Genomic DNA, 21,370 nt, shown 5'->3' with positions numbered 1-21,370 from the left:
CGTTTGTATCTTTGATTTTTCAGTTGGTCTTGGCGACGGCTTTCTACTTGCAGTCAACTGCAACTTCTCAGATAAGCCATCCATGCTGAACTAGGCCCATAATACAAGAACTTGGAAAACAATCGATACCCAAGACCCTTTACTGCCACAAACTGTACCAATAAGCAAAGAGATATCAGAATTACCCCAAGTCATAGAGGCCATGGCCAATGTGCATTTCATCCCCGCACAGAACATCACAAAGATGTTGCACCAAGTTTGCTAGCAAATCCGCATAGAAAAGATGGCAGCTCTGACTTTATATGCTCCAGGCACACAATGGTGTTTAATAAAATGCTTTGAACACCTGCACAGCCCTTTCTGTCATTCTATTCCCTGCAGAGATGTCACCTGGCGGTTTTATTCCAGTCGCCATACTGTCCTTCACTTGGGCTAGTACAAGACAATGTGATCAAACGAGACACCGAGTCCAATCTGTAATTGTCCCTAACTTAATTCAGCCTCTGTTCCTAATGGTAAATGTCCGATGAGTCAGTCTAGACCGTGCCACACATTAAGCCAGAACTTTCTCACATCCATTTGGCAAATAATTCTGCGCTGCTCAGAAGGGTAAAACGCTTCCTATTTACAGTAAATGATTTAATTAGGGAGGTGAAAGTGTGACGTTTGTGCTGTCCAGTCTGACATGTCAGGCCCCGGATGTGCACTCAATGATGCCACTTACTGCACTCTGCTTAATTTCACCTGACTTGGTACTAGGAGGCGGTGAGAGGAAGAGTGAAGCCAAGAGCTGTGTATTGATATGTCAGCATTTGGTGATACAGACAGCATCGCTTGTCAGGCATAAAGTGTGTGGGGGGGGGGGGGGGTGATAAAGTGACTGCAATATCATCATTTAATCATCTACAAACCACCGAGAGGTTCATAAACAGGTAACAAAATGCGCATTCCAGAGACTTATTTTTCGCTTCCCAGAAACGTGCAGAATAAAGATATAAAAATACTCTAAAGAGAACATGCACAAGTTTCACATCTGATCAGAAAGCCATGACACAATACCCCATGACAAATCGGATTAAAACCAAATGATGCCCTATGCACAGCCCAACAATGATGTCCCATACCAGTGTCAAATGCAGGATTTTTAGAGGGGGGTTTCCAAATGTAATCCAAAATCTCCCACTCTGCAGCGCATTGGAGTAAGTACGGGAGTCTGGGGGAGCAGTAGCAGCTCTGAAAATTGGTCTTTTTATACACTGGATACTGTGTGGTATACAGAATTAATATATATATATATATATATATATATATATATATATATATTAACATTACAGATGGGCTGTTTTGAACATTTAAATAAGATAAGTGGTCAGAAAAAGGTTAAATATATCATAATAAATACACAAACATAAATAGAACCAGTACTGCACTTTCTAAACTCACAATCTCCCACTTCATGGTAAGGCTCCAGTCTCTTCCTCCTGAGATGGTTGAGGGCTCAGGTCCACACATACAGTAAATGTGGTAGAAGAAGCTGGTACACTGGGCATGTGCTGCAGCTCTACTCTGTCCCTTACACTGCATGGTGTGGTGGCAGCTCTATTGATAATATTATATACCAGTGCTATTGTTGTCAGAATTTAAGGCACTTGCCAAGAGGAGGGGGGTTTACGGGCAACAACCCCTTAATTGCTTAACAGCATTGAAGGCCCGGGGCAAAGGAATGCATTGGAGTTCATACGGACCCATTCACAGGGATAAATAAGTAGCACATAACTTACTCCTTTTGTGGTCCTGCACTGTCTCTCCACATGCTTCCATACAGTGTCTGGCTGTGAGCACTCTGATTGGTCGATAGCCTTAGCCATCCACTAATCAGCATGAGGGAAGCCTTTCAGTGACTTTCTGCAGCCTGGAAGGCAGACGCTCAATAAGTAAATATCCCTCAGGTGCATGACAGGGTGGGGTAATACAGAGTAAGGAAGAACACATGGTTTCCCCCAGCACACTGAATGTTACCAGTAACCAGATTAAAATACTACCGATACTAGAATTCGGAGATCTTGGTTACTTATATTTGCGCAAATATATGAATAAGCCCCAAAGCTGTTTTCAAGGCTTCTTTGTCTTTTGGAAAATCATATTGCTATGTCCGGATGTGGGGAGCAGCACCCCAAAAATCAGCATAAGCCAGAAAGCCCAGAGCACCACACCAGTTAACAAACAAAAGTGTTAATAAATACAAGTGTTAAGAAGTCAAAGCTATACTGAAGGGGTCTTGCGCTGCGGTTCACATTTATATTGTTGATAGATTAGACGTACTATGTGTTTTTTGTCTCCTTTCCCCCCCTCACCTTCCTCCCTTTATCTTATTTCTATTTGTTTTGTTCTTTGTACTTGATTTAATGATTTCTAGATTATGTGACATTTTCTCAAGGTCTATCGTTGTTTTATCTTATTATTCATTGGATGTTACATATACCTCCCATCCATTTGATACACTTTATTGCCTACGTTTTCTAGGAGACCACTCGAGAGATTCACTACTGAGGTCATAATGAGACTCACGTCTCTCCTTTTATTATTATCTTGATGTATTCTTTCTTTTTCGATTTTTTACATGTCATGCTTTGAGTTCATTTACACCTTGGTATGTGACAGGTTTCTTTACCAGATGTCGTTCAATGCTGTATATTTCTCTTCTTTTATTCCAAATAAAATGTCTTCTAAAAAAAAAAAAAAAAAAAGATGCTGAAGCTATTTACAAAAAGTGATGCAATAATGAATGTAAAGGTGCTGCCCATACACTAGTGAGATTTGATCAAATAAGATAACCTTTGTCATTGTTAAAAGAAGCAACAAAATTACAATCCAGGTCAATTTAACCATTTTTGAAGGCCTGGGTCAAAGGAATGCATTGGGGCTCATACAGACCCATTTACAGAGATTTCACCAGATCCCAATGGATCCGATGTGTGGTCCAGTGTGCATCGAACCTGAGGCGGAGGTCGGACCTGCTGCCCGTTTGACCTCTGATTCGGCCCATCTGGCGGCGATGGGGAACCGGGTCACATGTGATCCAGCTGCCCGACAAGGTCCCAGGCGGCTCAGGGGGGGGAAGGGGGAATCGGATGGCCCATCCACTGCTGCAATACATGTAATAATGTGCTACATTAGAGTCATCCAGCCACACCAATCCAGGGGCACCGCCCCCCCCCTACCCATGTTACACCAATATGGTTCTATAAGTAACTAGCACAGAGCCACAGGATAATGACTCTACTCTAGAGCGGTCTACCATGAAGCAACCCCATAAAGGCTCTATGTGTCACGACAAGCACCTACCCCTAATGCAAGCTCCCTTCTGCCTCACACAACAGTCCAATCAGATGCTCAGTTAGTTTGGTGATATCACTCAGGTGCATGAGAGGGCGGGGTGGTACTGAGTAACAGAAAAATACATGGTTTCCCTCAGCACACTGAATGATATACGGGGGGAAACCATGTCTTTTTCCTTACTCAGTAGTCGCACATGACCCCCTTGAAGTCATCCGGTAGCTTCCCGGTGGCAAGATCGCATACGATACACCGTATGTGGTCCTTTTGCTTGCGATGTATCACATGTCATCCCAGCAAATGCTGCAGGATCCGAAAAACCCTACGCGCAGGACTTGCAATCTCCAGTCCGATCCGATGTGCATGAGACCGCGCATCGGAAGTGAGACAAAACACATTCGATTTGCCACTTTTCTCAGCCCAATCCATCAAAATCGGGTGTAGACAGCGCAAATCGTATAAGAGTACGGCCAGTCTAACCCCTCTCTATACTACATAGCCCTAACCCCCCCTCCAGCAGCCTAACCCTCTCTCTAATGTCTAAAGCTGGCCATACACTACTGAGATGTATCGTAGCAGTGTATGGCCATCTGACACCCTTGAGCCACCCTGTATACATCATATGCGGTGATTTATCGCATGTGACCAGTGACGTAACTGTAAATTTTGCTCCCCCTGTCAAAGAAATTGTGCCCCCCCCCCCCATAAAACATGACAATGGTGCAGACTGGTTACCTGGGCCACTGTGCGCCACCATATGTAGTGCTGCAGCTCCCCAGGAGTGACGTGCGCCCATGCAGCATAACAGGGAGGACATCCCGTCCGCTGACATACTGTAGCTTTCCTTCACCAGCCTCAGCTTCCAAGGACTAACCGGGGATACTAGCGGAAGTGTGTGCGGGTAATGACACCCCCAGGTGCAGAGGAGGCGAAGAATCTGGGGTACGCAGCTACAGTACACAGCCACCGCCGCCCACTACTACTGAGTGACAGCAAACTGTGTATTCGTACAGGACAGCAGGTATTTTTCAGTGCTCCCTGAGACTGCTGGCTCCCCCAAGCCACAGCTGGGGCTGCCACACCATAGTTACGCCACTGCATGTGACCCAGTTTCCCGCCGCTGGGTCCAACTTTGGTCCAATGTGCACGGGGCCGCGCATTGGATCCAATTTGTGCCGATTTTTCATCCCAATCCATCAGGACTGGGTCAAATCGGCCCAAATGACACAAACCTTTCTTCCAGTGGCCTTACCCCATGAGCCTGACCTGCAGCCTATCCCTAACCCTACCCCTAGTGCCTAACCCCGGTTGACGGACTACATCATAACCATCAACATTACGAATGCCCTCATTCTGACTATATTCTGTGTGACAATGTCGTCTCTCTATTGTAAGAACAACAGTTCTATTTATTCCGGAAATTGTTTCGTAACTCCCCCATCCTCTAACATGAAAGGGAAAATCTAAGTTCCAAATGTCAAATAATATCCAGCTAGAATGCATACAGCCTCTAATACAGACGTGACGTTATCTTTTGGGGGGGGGGGGGGTCTTTATAAAATCTCATCTTTATTTGCTGAACATGGGATGTGAGGTTGGACGGCGAAACGGTTTTCAAACCTATATTTCCTATCTTCCCGACGTGGCTGATGGTGAATGGTAATCCACAATGTAAGAGGAATAATCAGCTCACTCAGGCAGAGTTATTATAATGACTGCTGTGACTTCAGGGACAGGAAAACTATTTTAACAGAACTCAACGGAACTAATTGGGAGGCTGAGGAGGAGTCGCAGAGACAGGCTCACGGCACAGACATGTGTACGGATCTATAAAATGACATTTCACTGGGACTCTGCCAACGTAGTAAGAAGGGAAGGCGGCGCTGCGACGGTTACGGACATGAAGGCTATTGAGCAGAATAATGACAGTATATACTATTCAGTCCGAATGACCAGCATATTGTACGAACAATGGACAGTATGGGGGAAATTTACTAAAGGAAATTTGTAAAAAAATAGGTGTATTTGTATCCAGAAATACACTTATTTTTTACATTAACTATGCCGAAATTACGGCAATTCGTAGTCATATTGATGTGCTATCAATACGAATATGAATTGCTGTATTTTCGGTATAGTAAATGTCAAAAATAAGTGTATTTCTGGATACAAATACACCTATTTATTACAAATTTCCTTTAGTAAATTTCCCCCTCTATACCTTATTATACCAGCAGAACCCAATGCATTATATCAGTAAGGCATAGCATATCATAACAGTAGTGCCCAGTGCCACAACTGTATCTACCCATACAGCTTAGCAAATCAATGCAGTGGTGTCTGACACATGATGCCAATAGTACCCAATGGGTTATACAGTGCCTGACACAGCGCACCAGCAGTCCCGACGCAGCGCACCAGAATGCCCGATGCATCTCACTAGTAGGCCCCGATGCAGTGCACCAGCAGGCCCCGACACAGCACACCAGAATGCCCGATGCATCTCACTAGTAGGCCCCGATGCAGTGCACCAGCAGGCCCCGACGTAGCGCACCAGCAGTCCCGACGCAGTGCACCAGAATGCCCGATGCATCTCACTAGTAGGCCCCGATGCAGCGCACCAGCAGGCCCCAACGCAGTGCACCAGAATGCCCAATGCATCTCACCAGCAGGCCCCGACGCAGCACACCAGCAGGCACCGACGCAGCGCACCAGCAGGCCCCGACGCAGCGCACCAGCAGGCCCCGACGCAGCGCATCAGTAGTCCCTGATGCATCGAATTAGTGCAACACGTTGGCGTGTTGAGTCTATAAAGTGTTGCGAGCGTAGCGAGCCACAAGTGTGGTGAGTGCAGCGAGGTGACGCGGATTACTTGACGTGTATTCCACGTCTGCTCGCCACGCTTCAGGAACGCTGATATCACATTTGGGAGAATCGGGGCCTGGGTCCACAGCTCAGCTCTATCAGCATGGTAAACCAGGTATGGGGGGGTTACCCGAAAGAGTCTTGCTGCATCTCCTAAAAACTTCAGACTCCCAAATATGTTCCTCCCAGAATCCAGGCCCTCAACCTATGTCTCCAACCATTTACACATTGCTTTGTTAACCCAGACTGTAATCAGGGTACTGTAGATCTAAGCTGCGCACTTGCCAGGGTACAGATAGTTTAGATCGCCGCCTCAAGCTTGCGGTCTGAAGGGTCCTTGAGAGAAGTAGCCCCCGGAACAGGGTCTTCTAGGCTCAGCTCTGCCCGACGGATGAGCGCTTGGAGGGGTGGGTGAAAGGCATCATAATAATAATACTACAATTATTCCTACAGTACCAAGGACAAGGTACTAATAACAGCAGGTGACCAATAAACAATAATATCATCTTGTTTACCATCATCCTATTTAAATAAAGACTTTGGATGAATAATTTATTATAATATATTGTGTTAATATATTACAATGAATTATTCATCCTGTGTCATCATTTAAGAAACAAGTAAACAAGATGACATTGTTGGTTATTGTTCACCTGCTACATTAATAGCACCTTGAATTTGGCATAGAGCAGGGGACCCAGGGGTGTGTGTATGCTTTTTCCACTGTGTGGTCTGTTCGTAGCCCAAGGCTTACTCGGTGGCAGGGCTGCCATTAGAAATTGAGGGGACCAGGACTGACATAATAGGCAGGGCCCCCCTTCCTTTTCTCAAACACCTGGAATGTCTGGTGAGACCTCCGGTGTCTCTAACACTGGTTGCACCTCTACATCAGTGATTTTCAACCTTTTAACATTTGTTTAAGATTTTAAAATTGCCAAGGCACACCATGGGATCCTCACAGGGCAAAAACACATTGACCCACACAGGAAAAAAAAAAAACCTATTGGCCCCCATATAAAAAAAAAATAAATAAAAAAAAAAATCACATTGGTCCCCACAGGAAACAAAAATAAAATGTATTGGCCCTTTACATGAGAAGAAGAGACCAGTATGTTATGTATATTAGACAGTGAGTGAATAAAGAAAGTGTGTCATCTATGGTCCTGCTAGGAGGAGGAGACAGTCACAGAAGCGATATTGAGGACTTTCAATTAACGGATTTAAAATTGCAGGGGAGGAGAGGTGCCCCCCAGGCAGCAGGAGCCCAGTGGAAGAGGACTCCATTGTCTCCCAGAGTTATGACTCTGTGCTTAACATTCTGTTTGTACCCCAGTGGTGTAACAATAGCCCCGCAGACCCTGTGGTAGCGGGGAGGTGCTGTATAAGTGCGGACGCCGGGGGGTCTGCGAGGCTATTGTAATGCCGCTGCTGTGTCTGTGCTGCGGCCGGGACCCGCAAATTTACGTCTCCCCACCTGGCACTGGCGTCTGCTGAAATCAAAATGGACCATCGAAAATGTCCGCCCCCATACAGCAGACAGTTCTCTGAAACATCTTGTGATGGTCTGTTTTCATACCAGCAGAAGCCAGGAGGGGAGCCAGGACCCGCAGACAAAATCTGCGGGTCCCTGGCACGGAAGCACAGCGGAGGGTAAGGGTGGTGGGGGGTTTGTTAACTTTCCTGGGGGGGGGGGGGGGGGTGCGGTGCCGAAATTTTAGGCGGGGGAGGCGCAGTTTTGATAGTTGCCAACTGGCATACCCCCTATATCATTACCGATGAGCGCTCTGCCGGATCGTTAATGATAACCCCTGTTGTCAGAACATGCAGTCAAATCTGACGATATTGGCAGTGATTGTTTGGCAACACAGTAGTAGTAGTAGTACGTTTATTTATAAGGCGCCGCAAAGTGTCCGCAGCGCCGTACATAGCAAACAAAAAACAAATTACAAGGTAACGTACAGGGTGTGTTGAAAAATACAGTATAAATAGGGGTATAGCTGGTAGAACTAAAATCAGCATCAGTTCAGAAGTAGGTGTCAAAATTGTCGAGGAGACTGAAGATGAAGTAGAGGAAGAGAAGAACAGGACAGGAGCACAGGTGAGGTAAAGAGGTCAGACAGGACAGTCCTGCAATCCACTTGGGCTGGGAACGGAGGATAGAATATTTGCAGAACCAGGGTAAAGATTGGGATGGGTGGAAACAGGGACTCTGTACTCTACAGAAAAGGTGGCACAATACTATTGCACGGTGCCAAGTTCCAACCCAGGACTACAAAGCCGCGCTGGCATACAGAGCCCATCAGCTAACACTAGTGCGCCAGCCTCCTAACGATCTCACAGCAGGTTCCATTATTTAATCGTTTATTAAATGTAAGGCTGGCAGAGGCTGAACAGATCATTTTAATAAACATTCGTCAGCCGAAGCCAGCCTGAGCCTAACAATAGCCTCAGACAGGCCAGACTTCAGGAAAGTGGCAGCACTGCCAGTGCCGGCTTGGCATGTCAGTGTGGGAAGGAAAACATTCAGTGCACTGGCATGTTGGAATATTAGGGTAGAGGAAATGAGCGAGGCTTTATCGCACAGCAGGTCTACATGTCAGGAACCAACAGTCACTATGCCAGGAAACTGGGAAATTCATCAGCTGCATCAAGCGTTTAACTGCCACAGTAGCCTGGTCGTATGCAAATTGCCAGGCTTGTGGTAAGCATTTGTTCTCCAGTTGCAGGCAGCCTATAATTGAGTTGGCTGTCACAGGCAATGCCTGCATCATACTTGCCTACTTTTATTGTCGCCTCTCTGGGAGAAGTCCGGGCCCCTGAGAAGCAACACATCAGGCAGGAGGGGACAATGCTGACATCACTAGGCCCCGCCCTCATACCCCCAAAAAACCACAGGGATACTGTGGCCCGCGGAGTGGGGACGGGGCTTAAATTACGCGAAATGCTGCTATTCGCGTCATTTTTGCCCTACCCCCTCTCTGCTGACCCCCAAATTCCGGTAATTGAATCAGGAAGGGATGTGGCAGCAAGCAGAAAACTTGCCAAACGTAAGATCCCAGGGGGCCGGGAGGTAGACCCAATTTTCGGGAGCCTCCTGGCCACTTCGAGAGGGAAGGTAAGCCTGTCCTGCACCCTCCCATAGGGTTACAGAAAGGTGGATCCTCAGGATGCCCGCTCATATCACACAATGAAACTGCACTCAAGAGCACAGCCAATGTCGTTGGCACCCCCCCATAGGGTTACAGAATGTCAGTCATGATGTATGACTTGGGGCACTGCTAGTGACATCGCAGTGGCAAAAAAATTGTATTATTATTGTGCTTTATAATAAATGTTAAGCTGGGTGCACACTGGGCGATATATCATTACCAATATGCACTATACCGATACTGACATCGGTCAGTGTGTACTGCACCACCGATATACTCCCAAGGCTTGGACCTTTTTCAGAACGGATGTGCCTCTGGCAAGTCCCACTCCTACGTTGAGCAAAGTTGAGTGGTACAGTATGCCAAAACCCAGGCTACTGCTGTGATAACTCTGGTCATAGCTCTGTGAAAAGGATTCATCCGAGTTCATGACACAGGAATCCAACCTGGCTATCGTGCAGGGTTGGTCCAAAGAATGACCCAGATTAAGGAGCTGTGGGAGAGCATAAGGAGATCCTTGGCGGATCTGCAGCAACAACACACATCCGGGGGAGGGGCCAGTGATGTCAGGGGGAGGAGATAGAGTTTCAGTGCAACCGAGACTCCAAGCTGCTATTACACCCATGTGAAGATATAAACGGCTCCAACTGTAAAATAATCGTTGGAGCAGCAGTGGAAAGCGGCCAGTCCCTGGTCTGACCTGGTTTGAAACGGTGTTCCAAGTCTTAGGTCAGACCCAGGACTTATGTGGTATATATGAATTAGTATGTGCTGATGGGTCCTTCCACTGGCAGTAAATAAAAACTATTTTACATATTGGCCCATATTCTAGTTCACTCGCAAAGGCAAATTCCTTCTCAAATGGACAAAACCATCTAACTCTCTCTGCGCAAGTTACAGTACATCTGCCCCCCCCCGCAGTGCACATGGTTTTGTCCACTTGAGATGGAATTTGCCTTTGCAAAGGAGAATAAGGTCCATTGTCTGTTGAAGTGAAATTTTTTTTTTAATTTAATTCAATTCAATTGTTTCATGGGTGCACATCACTAGAGGATTTCAATTGTGCTGCCTTATGAGCACATATGGTGCGGGCACTGAGATTTCTGTTTGCAGCCCCTGCACAGCTGGCAAGCAGAAATTTGGAAAAAAAAAAAAAAAGTCCTTTTTGGGCGCACTTTGATTGGATTTATCTGGAACTTCCAGGTGTGATCAGCGCAATAATACAGTGGGTGGGCAAACAATTGCATACCGTTCCTGTCTAAAGTGATGGGTATATGCACATATATGCCCCCATTAAACAATAGAATCTCACCCATAGTAGTATTTGCTAGCTTTACAATGAAGAAATCTCCAACAGAATTACAGAAAGAAAGATCTCGAAAGAAAGAAAGAAATCTCGAAAGAAAGAGAAAAATCGCGAAAGAAAGAAATCTCGAAAGAAAGACGAACAGGTTCCCTAGAAATGAAATTGTTCTTTTTGTCTAATTATTTCATTTATTTTTCCTGCATCGTTACTCAGATGATAAACAGCACAAGTGTTAGGACCGTGCTATTTAGTGTCACATGAAATAACTTCCTTTGACTGCATCTTAATCAAACAGCTATTTTTAAGGCAGTCAGAGCACTCCCCAGTATATCACATGGGAAATGTATCTTCTGTCCTTTTCTTGCGTCTTTAAATTGACTTGATAATTACAAGTACATGTCTCTGGCACTGAGCATTTAATAACAGTTATTTATTTAGCGCGCCCTTGTTCCGCAGCACTTCCGAGAATATTTCAGCCCTAATCTATATTCCCTATTGCATTGGCACATTAGGACCAAGAGGGAACCTGACCACACACACACACACACACACACACACACACACACACACACACACACACACACACACACACGGTACATACAAACTCCACACAGAGAGATTTAGTCAGGATTTGAACAAATAATATCAGGGCTGTGAGGCAATATTTCTAACTAGTACTAACCATGATGACCAAGACCAATATCTGAATGCATTGCCTGCTAGCAAGTTCAGAATGCAGTTTTGGGCAGCAACTCACTGCCACCACCATGCCCCTACCAGTACAATGTCCATTGCATTCCTTTTTGGAATAGTTACAACTTAACACCTAGTGGTGAATGTACTGTCAGAGGCCTGCAAGTTGGTAGGAGCATAGTGGAGTTGAGCAGGTGATAGAATATAGGCAGCAGACAATTTAAGGCATCAATCTCTCTTGAGCGAAGTACTGTAAAGTTGTACAGCACTGTGACACTCCAAAAACGCAGTGACAGGCTTGGGCATATGCAGACCCTCGTATAGATCCAAGTAAACAATATGCACCTGCAGTCTAATCAATCTGGCCTTTAAGTCTGGTGACTCAGACAATTGATGTTATTGAGTCTGATGAGTCATGCACAACACCACTCAGTGAGCAGCATCGAACCATTTAATATGCCAACAAATTAAAACAGAATAGCCAGCATTGGCTAGTTCCTGGTGAGTCTGCCAACCTGATTTTGACCCTTTAAAACATTACACAGGCTCACTGATGAATAAGCAGCACAGGCTACTTTTACCCTATAGTATAGCCACACATAATATTTAATCCTCAGAAGCAAATTTAAACACAATCAGATTTTTCCCAGACTTCCTACACTCAGACAATTCTATTATAAATAAGCGAATGTTTATATGCCAAGGAAAATGACATTCTTCTTAAAGCTACTGTAACAGTAATTATGCCAGAAGCAGCGATTCCTATAAAATCCCTATAGAGACGTAATTTACGTCAGATTCTATCATTTTCTAGGATACAATAGAGGATAAATTTACCCCTAAGCAATATTAATTAACAATATTGTTCATTTTGGCCATTCTGATCGATAACGTTTAAAATATTGCTGAGTGTTTGCACTCAATATTGTTAATAACGGGGGTCCCTGACTACCACACATTGGGGCAGATGTACTAAGCTTGAAAAGTGATAAAATAGAGAGTGATAAACCACCAGCCAATCAGTTGCTATCTGTCATGTCAAAGGCTGTGTTTGAAAAAGGACAGGTAGGAGCTGATTGGCTGGTGGTTTATCACTCCCCATTTTATCACTTTTCAACTTTTTTGTAACGACCTCCAATCGTTTACAATATCATTCAGTGTGTATGCGCTGTATCGCTTGCCCGATCGGGATTACTGTTTATAGATATTAGCTACAGATCGCGTCTAGCGTGTACGGGCCTTTATTGAGAGAGAGGTAGAAAGTAACAAGTGTCATTTTCTAGCACAGCCTGTAAACGGACAGGAGATGATTGGCTGGTACTTTTTCTCTCAATAAGTTTTGTTAAATATCCCACATTGAACGCTGTAGGACATGAGTTTAGTAATACAAACTTCAGACACCTGTTGGGATTATTGATAAAATCCAGGTTCAATATCTGTCTGAAGTAACAATGTCTTTAATCCTTCTTTAATGGACAAAACCATGTTGCACTGCAGGTGGGGCAGATGTAACATGTGCATAGAGAGTACATTTGTGTGAGCTATATTGTTTCTGTGCAGGGTAAATACTGGCTGCTTTATTTTTACACTGCCATTTAGATTTCAGTTGGAAGTACACCCCCCACCCAAATGTAACTCTCTCTGCACATGTTACATCAGCCCCACCTGCAGTGCACATGGTTTTGTCCATTAAAGAATGAGTTTGCTTTTGCAAACCAACCTGAATCACCCCTATAGAGCAACCAGACACCTACATACTGTATAATACCAATTTCAGACAGAAAAGTCTGAAAATCCCGGCAAATACACAGCATTTGAGATGTCGAGTCATTTTGCCGGGAGTAGCCTGACCCCCCTTCACACAGAAGAACAAATTACCGAGTTAAAAATTTCTACCCAGTAATTTGCTGAATAAAACGGGTATTCTGTGTGAAAGGGTCAACATGGGTCATAAATCCCGTGTCCTCGACCCTGGTCAATTCCAGGGTCGGAAGCATGGGATTTACGACACGGGTGTGCCCTTTCACACAGAAAAAGGACCCGTGTTATTCCCGAAATTACCGGGTGGAACTGCTTCACCCGGTAATTTTGTTTTTTGTCTGAAAGGGGTATAAGTGAGAGTTTAATGGAAGGATGCAGAAATCTGACAGATTGGGAGGACACAGATCGCAGTCATTTATCACAGATGAAAGTTATTAACAGGACTATTAAAAATGATACTGTAATAGAATTGTTCAAGAAATGTTCTCTCATTGAGATCTGGGACCCTCTATTTACTAACCAGGGAAATACAGCGTTCAGCAGATTGTCATCTAGTGAGGACGCCGAAATCCTGCCGCAGGACAACGTCACAAAGGGCCCAGTTTAGCCATAAAACCAATAACTATAAATATCACTTGTCACTCACCAGGGGGTTCCGCAGCTGACAGACAAATACAACAGGTGGTGGGAGCTGTCATGACAGAAGAATTGATGAATGTATCGGTGTATCAATGTGTAACAATGTAACAAGCCGGGAATGAACCTGCCGGTGACGTCACCGGACGCCTGATCCGTGCACATTAAACATTTACTAGGAGTGTAACAGGAGAGCCGGCTGTTCAGAGTCACTGGGGCTTCTCCCTCCCACTGGGGGGACCCTCCCCACAAATAAATACACACACACACACACACACACACACACACACACACACACACACACACAATGCTTCTAATTAATACTGCTTTCACATTGCAAAAACCTGCTTTCAACCCGTTTTTCTAAACGTGTCTTAAAACTGGTCAAAAGCCAGTTAAACCCCTTTCATATTGCATGATGTAAAGGTATATTGCAGTTTAAATACCGTTTTGTACCTTTCAGATTCAACCCGTTTCACCCATAGAAAGCCATACAATGTCATTTTAAATGTTTTTTTTTCTGCTTGTGGGCGGGGATCAAGTGTGGTTATCATTTGTAGCAAATACCGTTTCTGAGCTGTTCAGACTGCAGGGAAAACGGCTCAGAAACGTGTAGGATCCTGCTTTTAACACGTGTCAAAATGCCGGTTTTCTGTAACCGGTAAATTGACAATGTAGCTTTCACATTGCAGCTGGAACCGTTTTAAAGCACTAAAAAAACGGCAATATACCGTGTTACAGCTGCAATGTGAAAGGGGTATTGCACTCTGCCCATATATTATTAGGTTGATAAAATTCACTAATAGGTCGACATGAAGAAGGTCAACACTGGAAAAAAGGTAGACAAGAGTTTTTCAGGTTTTTTGAGTGTCAATGTTGACACCTCAGTACTTGGACCCAAATTTATATACCGTGTTGCTCGCTACTTTACCGTTCCCAATTGGATGGTATAGTATGAAAGTGGGGAAAAAAAATCCACAAAAACTCATGTCAACCATTTGACCACGTCGACCACATATATGTCCACCATATGGTCTTGAACTTTTGATTGACAACTTAGACATTGTCCATCAGACATCCGGATACCCTACTCTTCCACATTTTTGGGCTAGGCCCGCAGGCATGTGTAAACTGTGGCCCTCCAGCTGTTGTGAGACTACACATCCCAGCATGCCTTGCAATAGTATCAGCATTCCCTAATTACAAAACTGTGGCAAGGCATGATGGGACCTGTAGTTTCACAACAGCTGGAGGGCCATAATTTGGACATGCCTGGCTAGGGGTAAATTTACTAACATGCAACCAACCAGATTCTACTTCTTATTTAGCACAATCTATATGATACTAGATAGAATTTAATTGGTTGCTATGGGCAACATCCCATCTTCAATAAAACTCCCGTCTTAAGCTGTGTACACACGGGGGAGATAGGGGCTGAAATCGCTGGAAATATGGTCGCAGGCGACCATATTGCCAGTGATGGGAGTGTGCCCCGGCGATAAATCACCAGGTGCGCGCTCCCGTTTTCAGCCCCATTCTAATCGCTGGTGGCAGGTGCTTGCTGATTACCTCTGCGGCACCGCCTGGCAGAGGTTTCTTTTCATCAGCGACCATCTCCGGTTGCTGATGAAAAGGAGACACTGAGCAATATATCTCCCCCGTGTGTTCGGAGCTTTAGTAACTTTACCCCCTTATGCTGTTTACCGAGCTATGACATAATAATATATCATTCCTCCCAATCACCTTTCTTATCCATTAACCTGTTCAAAACAGGTGCTGGCAATCATGCAGTAAGAGGGAAGTCCAGGAACAGAGCATTGTGTCCCTCCTGGAGAGGGTCATGTTGGGAGGTATGATATATAGTATTATATACCAATGCGATATACAGGATTTCTACACCACATTGTTAATTTTTGGAACTCTCATAAATACAAAATTGCAATATTAAAATCAAACAAATATTTAGCTAAATAAAAGCATACCTCCCAACATGACCCATGCCAGGAGGGACAAAATGCTCTGCTTCTGGACTTTCCTCTTAATGTATGATTGCCATAACCTGTTTTTGAACAGGTTAACTAATAAGAAAGGTGCTTCACCACCAGGGCCGTTTCTAGACAATTTAGCTCCCAGGGCGAAGAAAAAAAAATGCGCCCCCCCCCCCCCCCAATACATAACAGGGAATAGAAGAAATTGCGCGCGCCTCCGGCGCGCGCCGAAATAGGGGGTGTGGCTTAATTTAAAATGGGGGTGTGGTTTAATATAAAGGCGTGGCCTAGCAGGAAAACAATTACCTTACATCACACTTTTGCGACCTGCATGACCAGACATTGGTTACTGCAGGAGTTGTCATTGTCCTCCCGCACTTAAGTTGGCGGGCTGAAGGCCACATAGTGACATAAAAAATATAAAGGCCCACACAGTGACCTAGCACGCCTCACAGATCAAGGCCAAACAATGACAGGCTACTTAAATCATTATACACTATTTATCCATGATGCCAATTACACGTGACACCGCACACTGTGATGACAAAGACACATTACATCGCACACCGTGATGACAAGTACACATTATGCCGCACACTGTAATGCCAATTACATATTACGCCGCACACCGTGATAAAAATTACACATTTTTGTTGCACACCATGATGACAATTACACATTATGTCGCATACCATGATGCCCATTAGACCCCACACTGTGATGCCCATTACACCCCACACTGGGATGGCAATTACGCAATACTCCCCACACCGTAACGCCCATTACACATTATGCCCCACGACCCGCTGCTGCACAACTGATGCCGTTTACTAATATGCCCCCACAGTGCCAGATATGCCCCACAGTGCCACACATATATGCCCCCACAGTGACAGCTATGCCCCCACAGTGCCACACATATGCCCCACAGTGCCAAATATGCCCCCACAGGGCCAAATATGCCCCCACAGGTATGCCCTCACAGTGCCAAATATGCCCCCACAGTGCCACACATATATGCCCCCACAGTGCCACACATATATGCCCCCACAGTGCTGGATATGCCCCCCACAGTGCCACACATATATGCCCCCACAGTGACAGCTATTCCACCAAAGGCCACACATATGCCCCCACAGTGCCACACATATATCCCCCACAGTGACAGCTATGCCCCAACAGTGCCAAATATGCCCCACAGTGCCACACATATATGCCCCCACAGTGCTGGATATGCCCCCCACAGCGCCACACATATATGCCCCCACAGTGACAGCTATTCCCAAACAGTGCCACACATATATGCCCCCAGTTACAGCTATGCCCCAACAGTGCCAAATATGCCCCACAGTGCCACAGATATATGCCCCCACAGTGCCAATAATGCCCCCACAGTGCCACAGTAATATATGCCCCCACAGTGCCACAGATATATGCCCCCACAGTGCCACAGATATATGCCCCCACTTTGCCACAGATATATGCCCCCACAGTGCCAAATATGCCCCCACAGTGCCACAGATATATGCCCCCACAGTGCCAAATATGCCCCCCCACAGTGCCAAATATGCCCCCCCCACAGTGCCACAGATATATGCCCCCACAGTGCCACAAATATATGCCCCCACAGTGCCACAGATATATGCCCCCACAGTGCCAAATATGCCCCACAGTGCCAAATATGCCCCACAGTGCCGGAAGCAGCATACAGTGACTCACTGTGTCACTCTCTGCGTCTCCCCCTGCTGCCATCGCCTCTGCTGCTGCGGCTGCCTCTTCTTCATCTTCCTTGGGGAGGGGAGGGGAGCGCATCGCATGTCTCTCCTTCCCCTCCACTGAGCTGTCAGCCATTCATACATCGCGGGCTGTCTCCTGATTGGCTGACAGCCCAGTGACATAGTGAGAGAGGGGAAGGAGGGACGCACGATGCGCTCCCCTCCCCTCCCCTGGGAAACTAATCAGCGGCGCCGGCGGCGGACGGTGAGAGCCTGAGGCGAGCCGAGAGGGGGAGTAAGGGAGGCGGCGCTGGAGGGAGCTGCCAGGCGCCCCGGCTGTTTATTAGAGACGGACAAGCCGTGCGGCGCCCCGGGCTGCTGCACGGCTTGTCCGCCTCTAGAAACGGCCCTGTTCACCACAGGTGATGGCAATCCTAAATTAAGAAGAAAGTCCAGAAGCAGAGCATTCTGTCCCTCCTGGAGAGGCTCATGTTGGGAGGTATGTAAAAGGTTTATTGTTATTACTGAACTTACAACAAAAGCTGTTTTCTGTAGTAATGCAAACGCCGGCTGCAGTTCCGGCTTAGTTCTGTGTTCAGGACACGCCCCCGACCACAGCTCTGATGATGATTTGCTATAGAAGCAGGGTTACCACACTCCCCCCTAAACACGACACACTCATGAATACACAGGTTCTGGGGGGGGGGGGGGGGATGCAATTGTGTCATGTTACAATGGATTAGTGATAGTGCTCAGGTTGATTAAAGGAGCAGGTCATTATTGCACTAATTCAGCAAATATCAATTTATTCATAATTATCCTGCACAATTACCGTGTAGCAAACAGAGGTAAGCCCTGTATACATGCATCGATTTTTTTTACCAATTTTCGATTCAATTTTGCTTATAGAAGCAAAATCCAATCGAATCCTAAATGAAATCGAATGGTTTTTGTGTCACTTTCAATCTACATTCGATTCGATGCGCACTCCCCTCTTCACAAAATCAAACAGAAAAATCGGTACTTGTGAGTTATCTGGACGCCCGATTTTTTGATTGTATGCCTTAAGTTAAGGCATACAATCAGATGCGATGCGATGCAATATCGCATCGCATCGCATCGCATCGCATGCGACCATCGGATGCGATGACCCGATTTTTCCATAGGAATCAATGTTAAAATGATTCCTATGGAAAAAGGGGTCCTTTTCATACCCCTACTATCCAAATGGGCATGGAGTTGGATATAAACCTGTGGCGAGCGTAGCGAGCCACCGAGCCCGAAGCGTGGCGAGCGAAGCGAGCCCCGCGAGGGGACGGTATTCCGTGTCCCCTCGCGGGGCTCGCTACGCTCGCCACGCTTCGGGCTCGGTGGCTCGCTACGCTCGCCACAGGTTTATATCCAACTCCATGCCCACTTGGATAGTAGGGGTATGAAAAGGACCCCTTTTTCCCATTGAATTCCATGTTAAAATGGACTCAGTCCATTTTAACATTGATTCCTATGGAAAAATCGGGTCATCGCATCGCATCGCATCGCATCGCATCGCATCCGATGGTCGCATGCGATGCGATGCGATGTGCCCGATCCGACCCGATTTAGAAATCGGGCGTCCGGATAACTCACAAGTACCGAAAAATCTACTGTGCAGCCAAGGAAATATCGAATTCGATCTAGTAAATCGAATGTGTACAATGTACCATGAATGTGTATCAAATTCGATATCTAATGCAAAATCGAATGGAAAGATCTAATGCCAGATCTAATAGAAAATCGAATCTAACTAACATCGAATGAAAAGCCAATCGATGTGCGTGTGTACAGGGCTTTAGACAGACAGAGATACATTCAGGACATACTCGGGAGAAGATTCGTGGAGGATTGAAGAAATGACAGTGATATGTGTCAGAACCTGCTCGTGTATTGTGTTTTATAAGTGGTTCCATATGGCTACATGCATTCACAAGAAATGCATGTACAGTAGCTGTAGAATAATTGGGGGAAATGGATTAAGCCAGATGACTGTAGTGATAAAGTGGAAGGTGATAACCCACAGGCCAATCCAATCAGCCCCTAACTGTAATTTTTCAAACACAGCTGATTAGCTGGTGCATTATCACCTTCCACTTTATCAGGCTCAATACATCTGTGATTGTGCCGTATTATAACCAATTCAGGGAAATGCCACTGATGATCCCATCTGGATGTACAGTACTGTAAATATCTCTGATTTCATTTCCACCCACAAAACGTATCAGCTGCATAATGTGGGTAATGGGCAATTAGGGACATTGCTGACTCTGCAGGGAGTCAGGGAGATCGCTACTAATTCAGGGAGTCTCCTTCACAATGCAGGAGTGTAGCATACCTCCCAACATGTCCCTATCCAGGAGGGAGAAAATGCTCTGTTCCTGGACTTCCCTGGTAATGTATGATTGCCATCACCTGTGGTGACACCTTTCTTATCAGTTACCTAGCTCCCCACAGGTGATGTCAATCATACATTACCAGGGAAGTCCAGGAACAGAGCATTGTGTCCCTCCTGGAGAGGGGCATGTTGGGAGGTATGGAGTAAGCAACTATGTAAATATAACATGATGAGAAATTAATTTAAGTATTCACACAGGAAGGCTTGCGCAGAACAGCCACATTGGGAACATGGTCTGAAGGTGCCACATAATCCACGTACACCTGATAGAGCCACACATTGGGGGCCCAGTGCTGGAATATACTACAGAGCATAGCTGCCTCCCCTCCTGCATTCTGCAGGAGACTCCCTGACATAGCAGCAATCTCCCTCTCTCCCTCACAATCTCTTTTCACAATCTCTCCATATATGGAACTATGCACGCCCTTTGGGAGGAGCATGACACGCCCCCTCAATGGGGCGCTGTGCAAAATTCTACTACCAACTATAATCTCCCTGAAACTAGTTTTCAAAAGTAGGCAATTATTCTACAGAGCTGTCTTCATAAGATCTCGAGAACTGCGGTTATGATGGGACACAATTATTCCATTCACTTCCTCAGCGAGCAGACATAAAGAAGCTGAGAAATGGCTTTAATGGGTGCCATAAAGCCACGTAAATCAAAGAAGCTCTTTTAACTAAATGACAAAATGTATTTGTCTGCACTTAATCTGTGTTTACACGGCTGGGGAAGGAAATGATTGTAAAGGACACAGATTAAGGGGCGACGCTGCTGTAATTAAGCTGTTATTCTGCTGCAGATGAGAAAACTAATATTTCCACATTCTGCTGATGGATGGGCCACAAATGTGAGGCGACCGGGTGATAAATGTATCAAATGTTTATTTGTGTTCTTCCCGTGACATCAGAGCAAAACTTTCCTTCATTTCTAATTTGAGATTATATTATAAAAGAATTGGGGTAACAGATTATCCTCATACACATAGGACATAATGCATAGGGTGTGGATTATAGGGGACAGTCACTACGGAGACCACCAAAGGTCGACATGCCCAAGGTCAACATGGGGAAAGGTTGACATTGGAGGAAAGGACAAGCACTGACTGCAGCCCATAGAAGTCAGATTGGGCTGTGTGATAAGGCAGGGAGGGACTTCCTATGAAGAGCTAGCTCTCTGCTTATCACAGCCCGGACTGGCGGATGTTGCGTGACGCGATGCCTGGAAATAACCAACTCCGTAATGATGTACATACAGCTATGTGGCCTTCTGACTCCTCCTACAGCCACAGACCCCTATGGTGTATTTTACCACCTTTTCACATTTTAGCATTATGGATCCACTAAGTGGGCGTGTTATGGGAGTGTCAGGGGCGTGTCAGTGGAAGGTCTTACATTCACGGCCCCGCTCATAGGAACCCATGATCAGATGGAGACATTATACCTGCCCTTAGGGATGGCCATCATTGCCTTTGCCATTGATGGTTGCCGTTGAT

At 45.7% G+C, this 21,370-nt stretch overlaps 1 protein-coding gene across 3 annotated transcripts in view; it reads right to left on the bottom strand.

Moving 5' to 3' along the window:
* The window catches only part of INSC (INSC spindle orientation adaptor protein), a 155,422-nt gene that overhangs the window by 120,054 nt on the left and 13,998 nt on the right, over positions 1 to 21,370 (bottom strand). Inside the window, exon 1 of one of the 3 annotated variants that reach the window (XM_083164668.1) lies at positions 17,984 to 18,126. The exons of the other annotated variants lie outside the window; for them this stretch is intronic. The gene's annotated coding sequence lies outside the window, so the exon portion shown is untranslated. Of the gene's footprint in view, positions 1 to 17,983; positions 18,127 to 21,370 lie in introns of those variants that run through there. 3 annotated transcript variants of the gene reach the window in all.

This window comes from Crinia signifera, chromosome 11, assembly GCF_055691185.1.
Source record: "Crinia signifera chromosome 11, ASM5569118v1, whole genome shotgun sequence".
Lineage (NCBI taxonomy): Eukaryota > Metazoa > Chordata > Amphibia > Anura > Myobatrachidae > Crinia > Crinia signifera.
The sequence above is the reverse complement of the archived record's forward strand: the minus strand, read 5'-3'. Positions and strand labels throughout refer to the sequence as shown.